Genomic DNA, 7,490 nt, shown 5'->3' with positions numbered 1-7,490 from the left:
TTTTATTGTTTCTCATGTTTCTGTGGATTGATTAGGCTCAGCCTGGTTATTCATTTGTTGGACTTGGTTGGGCTCTCTCATATGGCTGTAGTCAGATGATGGTTGTGGCCAAACATACAAGATACCTTCATTTACATAGCCTGACCCCTTGATGGGAATGGCTGAAGGTAGCTGGGCTTGGCTGGGATAATGGGACGCTGGGTCACCATTTCTTCCTGCGACCTTTTTACATAGTCTCATCATCAGGGTTGCTGGACTTCTTACATGGTGGTTCAGCACATCCAAGGGCACACAAACAGAAGCTGCACACCCTTGTTAAGGTTTTGGTCCAGAACAGGCACAGGGTCACTGGCTGTAGTCTTCTCCCGTTGCAGGATGATTTCTTCTTTCTCTCCCTAGTTGTAGGCCTTTTTCGTCTAGACCTCAAGCAACTCTGCTGTTTTCTCCGTCTTTCTGTCACAACTTTGATGTGGTGGTAAAAGCAGATGAACAAAGCCTTTATCATCTACACCATTTTGACTTCTCTTCTAGTAACAACTATTATTGCAAACCAATTAGTGCCGGGCGCTAAGTACAGAAAAATGGCATTCAGTCTGTAATCTCAAAGATTTCGTGGTCTGGTAATCCTCACACTAGTCATGTGAGATAGATGTACCATTCTTCATTTCCAGGTATAAGAAAACATCTCAAAAAGATTAAATAACTCATTCAAGATCATATGCTAAGAAATGACTGGGCAGAAATTTGAATGCACATCCACCTCAGGCTAAGGCCCATCTTCTTTCCAGAATACTATATGGCTTTCCTCAGGACTCAAGCCCTTTTATAAAAAATACTTTATATCTTGACATTTTTGGTTCATATTCTATCAAATACTATATTCACTAAAACAAAGAGTGTATGACTTTGCAAAAACATATAAGCCTTTTTATTCAATTAGTCTCAAGTAACATGGCCCTATAATTCTGAAATTAACTTACTCACCTGTCAGTTGTAGTTGCGGTGTATTCATTTCAACTCACGCGGAGGTGCATCATTAACAATTTTAAAAATATTCAAGAGAATTTTACAGTTAGTAAATGCTACAGGAGCTCAGCAGGGGAAGATAGAACTATGGCCTGGAGGAGGTTAGGGAAAGCTTCTAAAAGGAGGTCAGATTTTAACTGAGTCTTAATAAATAGGCAGATGAGGTAAGAAAAACCAAGTCAAATAAAGAGTAAAGGCATGAAAGATAAGAAGCCCATAAGATTTTCGGAGGCAGTGACACAACGTTTGGAAAGAAAAAGTGTCAATGTAAATGTGGAATGTACCCAGATACAGTTAGTCCCTTCCTTCCCTATGTTCCCATATTTTTTTTTCTACATATTGCCATTGTGGCATTCAACACTTTGCCTCATAATTTTGTGATATTTTATTGACTATTAAACTTGTAACATGGGGCTCTTAGTAGGAGAGCAAGAAATTATTGATTGACTATTGATTGAATGACTACCTCTTTCATTATGTGTGAACTCAATGGACAAGAATGTAGGGTTTAGTTATATCTGAGTTCTCTGGTCCAATGACACCTCATGGACCTCAATCTCAAGTCACTATCTGAAAGGCAAGTTTTCTGAAAACTACTTTATGCCTAATACAAATACTGAGGAGAACTAAACTAAATTCTGTGGAGAAATAAAAACTGTTTATGCAATAGTTTAAGTCTTTAAAAGGCCTGTGAGTTTTATTTGAGCTGCCATACTTAATCCAATCAGCTTTTATTATGCAGAAGCACAGCTGACTTGATTAAACTCCATTCCTAGAGTGAGCTAAAAATCAAAAGACAACATCCCGGAATGAGATGGCCTTGAAAGGGAGATACGGTGTTTGATCACTCACCTTATTCTTCTAGTTTAAGAAGTCATTATCCCTGCCAGGAAAGACATTTCTAGTTCATTTAAAGTATCTATGATTAAAAGAGTAGATAATGCTTTGGAATTGAAATGTGGTTTTGATAAAAAACACAGTGAGTGGTTGGAGAAAAAAATCCTCACCAGATATAGAGAATAGGAAAAAAGACAATAGGAAAAAAAGAAAACTATACCAACTGCAGCTCAGATCAGTCTTTTCCGCCTCCGCACAGGCTTCCCTGGAAACTTCAGAGATGCTGCCAAGGAAACTCAGGTCACATTCCCTTAGCTCCATTGCATCAGAAATGAGACTCTAGTCTCGCACATACCATCTTGTATCGTATTGTTTTCCTGTTTATTGTTCTTTCTGTGAACAACTTGGCAGTAAGGGTGGTGACCCATTTACCTTTGTAATCTAGTTCCTAAAATAGTGGTTGTGGCAGAGTCAATGTTCTATAAACATTGCACCACCTAGATCTATGAAATTAAACTAGAGAGCTTCCAAGAGGGTTGGGTATCCTGTTACCAGTTTTATGTCTTGTTATAATTTTAAAATCTTTTCCAACAATACCATAAGAGAAACGAGGCAGAAATAATTAAAATAATTTTTCTGAAGTAGAAACTGATACTTGGGGAGGTTATGTGTTTGCCCAAAGTCATGAAAAATGTTAGGTAGAAGATTTGAAAATAAACTCCCTAGATTGAAGCAAATTTGAGAAACCTAATCATGACATAGACTCAGAAAATTTGGAAAGGCAAATAGAGCATAATTTCAGTTAATAGGGATCATGGAAATTGAACATGTTAGAAGAATGGCTAAAAAAATCAATTCTTTAATTTTGAAGACAGTAATAAAGAGCAGTTTTATTTTGGTTGCCTCAGGCAGTTAGATACCAAAAATCTAATAATTAATATTATTCCATACATACCATATTAAGGAACATGTTCCCTTTGCCTTGCTTAAGGCAAATTGATTATTTCATCCTTTTAACAAGGATATATTTATTTGATGACCACAGTCCATTCATTACCAGCACTCTGGTTAGCCATGGAATGCAGGCCGGGCACACAGACAAAAGGGCTAGAAAGCTGTGGCTCTGTCTAGGAAAATAGTTCTCTACTTTGGCTATACATGGAATCACCTGAGGGATTTTTAGCAACACAGATGCCCAGGTCACAAGTCAGAGCACTTACATCTGAATCTTTAGGAGTGTCACCCAGACATCAGTATTTCTGAAAGCTCTCTGGGTACCTGTAATATACAGCCAAAGTTAAAAATCATTTGTCACAGCCAACATTTTATATAAGGAATGGAATGGAAAATAAAATAAAAAAAGGTATTCTGCGTAATAAAGGTAAGATTTGTTTTAGTAAAACTTTTAGTTTTGTGTGTATATGCACTTGTAATTGTACTATGTTGCAATACAAAATACACTTGCTACGTGTTATGGTACAAAATGTTTGATAAATACTGATTTGGGTGGATGAGACTCTCTGGTCAAGAGTCTTAGCAGGAGAAATATGTAGATGGGACAGTGTTCTCATTTTTTTTTTTCCATTTCACTTAAGGTCAGGTTTGTGGATTAGTCATATGTTAGAAAATTAGACACATTTCATGGACAAACTGCCTCAAGACAAAGGGTGTGTCTCAGACTTGACGGCATAGGAAAAAATTTGGGCGTCAGTAAAAAACTACGAATTGTCTGTAGTATACCCTTGCAGGATATCTTATCGAAATTCTATGGAAGCTATTTTACAACTCCGAAAATTATACATAACAATAGCCGTGAATGCTTGTCTATAGATATGCAAATTCTGTCCTTTCCAAGAGATATTCAGTTAACTTCCCTCCCCATCTTGGAAGAGGCTAGTGTTGTGTCCCCATGTACATTCATTTCAACATTCCTTTTTTTCATATATATTTGTGCTTTTGTGATTTCTCCTTTGAACCAATTATAACATTAGTGTGGTTCCTTCATTATAAGTTAAATAAAATATGTTGTACGTGTGCACTTTTCCATCTCTATGAGTCATGATTTTATGCTTTTTTTTTTTTTGAAAACTCACTTAACTGTGATAAATTTCTCTTTAGAACAACATTATTTTGTGGTCTCCTTTCTGTGGGACAAATGGCCACCACTTTCTGATCTCAACCATCCTTGTAACCTGCTTCAGTCCAGCCACAAACAGGATCTGAACTCACCACAGATGTTAGGCTTGGATCTGACCCAGGAAAATCATGCCCATGGCTAAGATTAAGTAATATGATGGCATGTCTGTGGTTTCATGTAAAAGAGAATATACGCTGATGAAATCTGGGAAATCAAATGATATAGAAAACTAGCAAATTGCTGAATTTACTAATTCACCTCTTTTTTTTTCCTAAAAGACTCTCAACTTTAAATGTACTTTCCTAGTCATGTGACTTACTTATTTCAACAAACATTTATAGGAACTCCCTTTTCTGGCATCATGATAGAAAATATACACTGAAAAATATCCCATTATAAAATACTTAGCAATCACGGGAAAAATTAAACAAACATTCATTTAAATATACAGTTAAACTTAACAGAAAATAAAACAAATGGTGCTAGAACAACTAGATATCCACATACAAAAGAAAATGAATTGAATCTAGACATAAATCTGATAAAAATGAACTCAAAATGGTTGATAGACATAAATGTAAAATGCAAAACTATAAAACTCCTCGAGGATAACATGAAAGAAAATCTAGATGATCTTGGGTGTGGTTTGACTTTTTAGATACAACAACAAAGATCCATGAATGAAATCATTGATAAACCAAACTTTATTAAAATTAAAATCTCCTGCTGTGCAAAAGACACTACCAAGAGAACAAGAACACGAACCACAGACTGAGAGTAAACATTTGCAAAAGACTTATCTGATAAAGGACTGTTTTCTAAAATGTACAGAAAACTTAAAACTCAACAATAAGAAAAACAAACCAATTAAAAAATGAGCAAAAGCCTTCACCAAGAAGATATGAAGATGGCAAATAAACATATAAAAAGATGCTCAACATAATATGTCATTAGGGAACTGCAAGTAAAAACAACATTAAGATACCACTACACACCTATTATAATTGCCAAAATCTAAAATACCAACACCACCAAATGCTGCTGAGGTTGTGGGACAACAGGAACTCATTGCTGATGAGAATGTAGAATGATACAAGAACCTTGGAAAACAGTTCGACAGTTTCTTACAAAACTAAACATACTCTTAACGTGTAATCCAGCAATTGTGTTCCTTGGTATTTACCCAATGAGTCAAAAACTTCCATTCACACAAAAACTTGCACACAGATGCTTATAGCAGCTTTATCATAGTTGCCAAGATGTCCATTAGTAGGTAAATGTATAAATAAACTGTAGCTCGTCCAAACAATGTAATTTGGTTCATCACTGAAAAGAAATGAGCTATCAAGCCATAAAAAAAATGGCAGAACCTTAATTTCATATAGCAAAGTGAAAGAAGTCAATCTGAAAAGGCTACAGATTGTATAATTCCGACTCTATGAAATTCTGAAAAAGCCAAAACTATGATGACAGTAAAAAAGATCAGTGGTTGCCAGGGTTTGGGAGAAAAGAGGAATAAATATGTAAAACACAGAGGATTTTTAAAGCAGTGCGAGTATTCTGTATGATACTATAATAGTGAATGTATGTCATTATACACTTGTCAAAACACATAGAATGTACAACACCAAGAGCAACTCCTAATATAAACTATGGACTTTAGATGATAATAATATGTCAACGTAGATTCGTTGATTGTAACAAATGTACCACTCTGATGTGGGATGTTGATGGCGGGGATCCTATGTAGGACCCCAAAAGCAAGGGGTACATGGGACTTTTTGTGTTTTTCTCTCAGTTTTTCTATGAACCTAAAATTTCTCTAAAAAAGAAAGTCTATTATTAAAAAAGAAGAAAGAAAAAATAGTGAAATTAAGTCAATGATAAAAATAATTTCCCACAAAGAGAACACTAATCTCAAATCATTTTAAAAGGAAAGTATATTCAAACAGTAAAATAAATAATCCTAATCTCATACAAAATGTGCCATAGCATGAAAATGAAGGAACACTCCACAGCTCATTTTATGAATCTAGCACAATCTTGACACCAAGCTTCTGAGAACATTTATCTCCACACTCGGCCTGGACATTGAATCAAATCACACTTTGCTGTGTGTGTTAACATGAATTGTGCTGTTTCTTTGTATTCATTAGTAAGACTTTATTCTTCCAGTAGTCTCCTGTTCAGGCAAATGGTTATTTGATTCTTCGTTATAGGAATTTCTTGGAAAACTCATCAACTCTTCAGTGGTAAACACCAACAGACAATTTACACTTGAAGACTTTTGAATCCCTCACTGTCTTTCCACCACTCCTGAATTCTTGTATCTCTAATACTTACTCAGTCTTAATCAACCCTACCTTCTTTAAAAATCCTACCTTTAAATCAAACTTTCAATTCAATAAATTCTGACCTTACCTTCCCCTTCTCATAGACCCTATGAGACGTCAAAGCTCTGTAGAGCTGATGTTCTGTTATGACCACAAGCAATTGTCTCATTACATTGTCAGCTTTGTCTCACTGACAGGTTGTGTTGGTAATGTTTGAGGAGCCAGATTTTGACACTTAAGAGACAGTGCTAAAAGGAAGTTTTTACAGACCAATCTCACTCATAAGAGTAGATGCAAAAATACTAAACAGACTCTCCTGTAACTGAATATAGTAATTTATAACAAGTAACATGTGGTGACTAATTCAGTTTATCTCAGGACCATAAAATGGATTATTATTAAAATATCAATTAGTATAATTTAACACATTAATAGATTAAAGAAAAAATCAGATAATTAACTCAGTAGATACAGAACACTTTTGATAAAAATCAATATCCATTCAAAGAAAAGCAATTCTCAGACCAATTTGACCACAATTATTGATATTTATTAAACAAATATTTACTTATAAGCAGATTTTAAACAGTTTATATAATCTGTTCTAAACTGTGTACATGATCAAATAAACTTAGGTCAATTCATCCCTAAGGATATGTAAAGTAAACATACTAGTAAAATGCTAAAAAGCTTTCCTTTTTAAGTCACATTAAGACTGGGTGACTTCTATCACCACCTTTTCTTTTCAACATTGTGTTAGTAGTCCTAGAAAAAAAGTGTATGGATTGGAAAGAATGAAATATAAATCTATTCAATTAGATGGTAAAATTATAATCTTAGAAAATCCAGAAGAATCTTTAAAAATTATTTTAAATTATAAGAATGTATCTGAATATAAAATCAGAATAATATATCATTTTTATTTCTATACAATGCACAGTGATTTTAAGAAAAAAATATTGCCATTTACAATAACTTCCAGAAGTGTGAAGTGCATAATAAATCTAAAAAATATTTGTAAGATATTTACGGAGAAAAATTAAAAATTTTATTTAAAAGTATTTAACAAGAACTTCATGAATGAAGAAATATAGCAGGCTCGATGGATTAAAAGATTTAATATCATAAAAGTGCTCATTCTCCCCAAATTCAAAGTG

Source organism: Pteropus vampyrus, unplaced genomic scaffold (assembly GCF_000151845.1).
Source record: "Pteropus vampyrus isolate Shadow unplaced genomic scaffold, Pvam_2.0 Scaffold68, whole genome shotgun sequence".
Taxonomy (NCBI): Eukaryota; Metazoa; Chordata; class Mammalia; order Chiroptera; family Pteropodidae; genus Pteropus; species Pteropus vampyrus.
The sequence above is the reverse complement of the archived record's forward strand: the minus strand, read 5'-3'. Positions refer to the sequence as shown.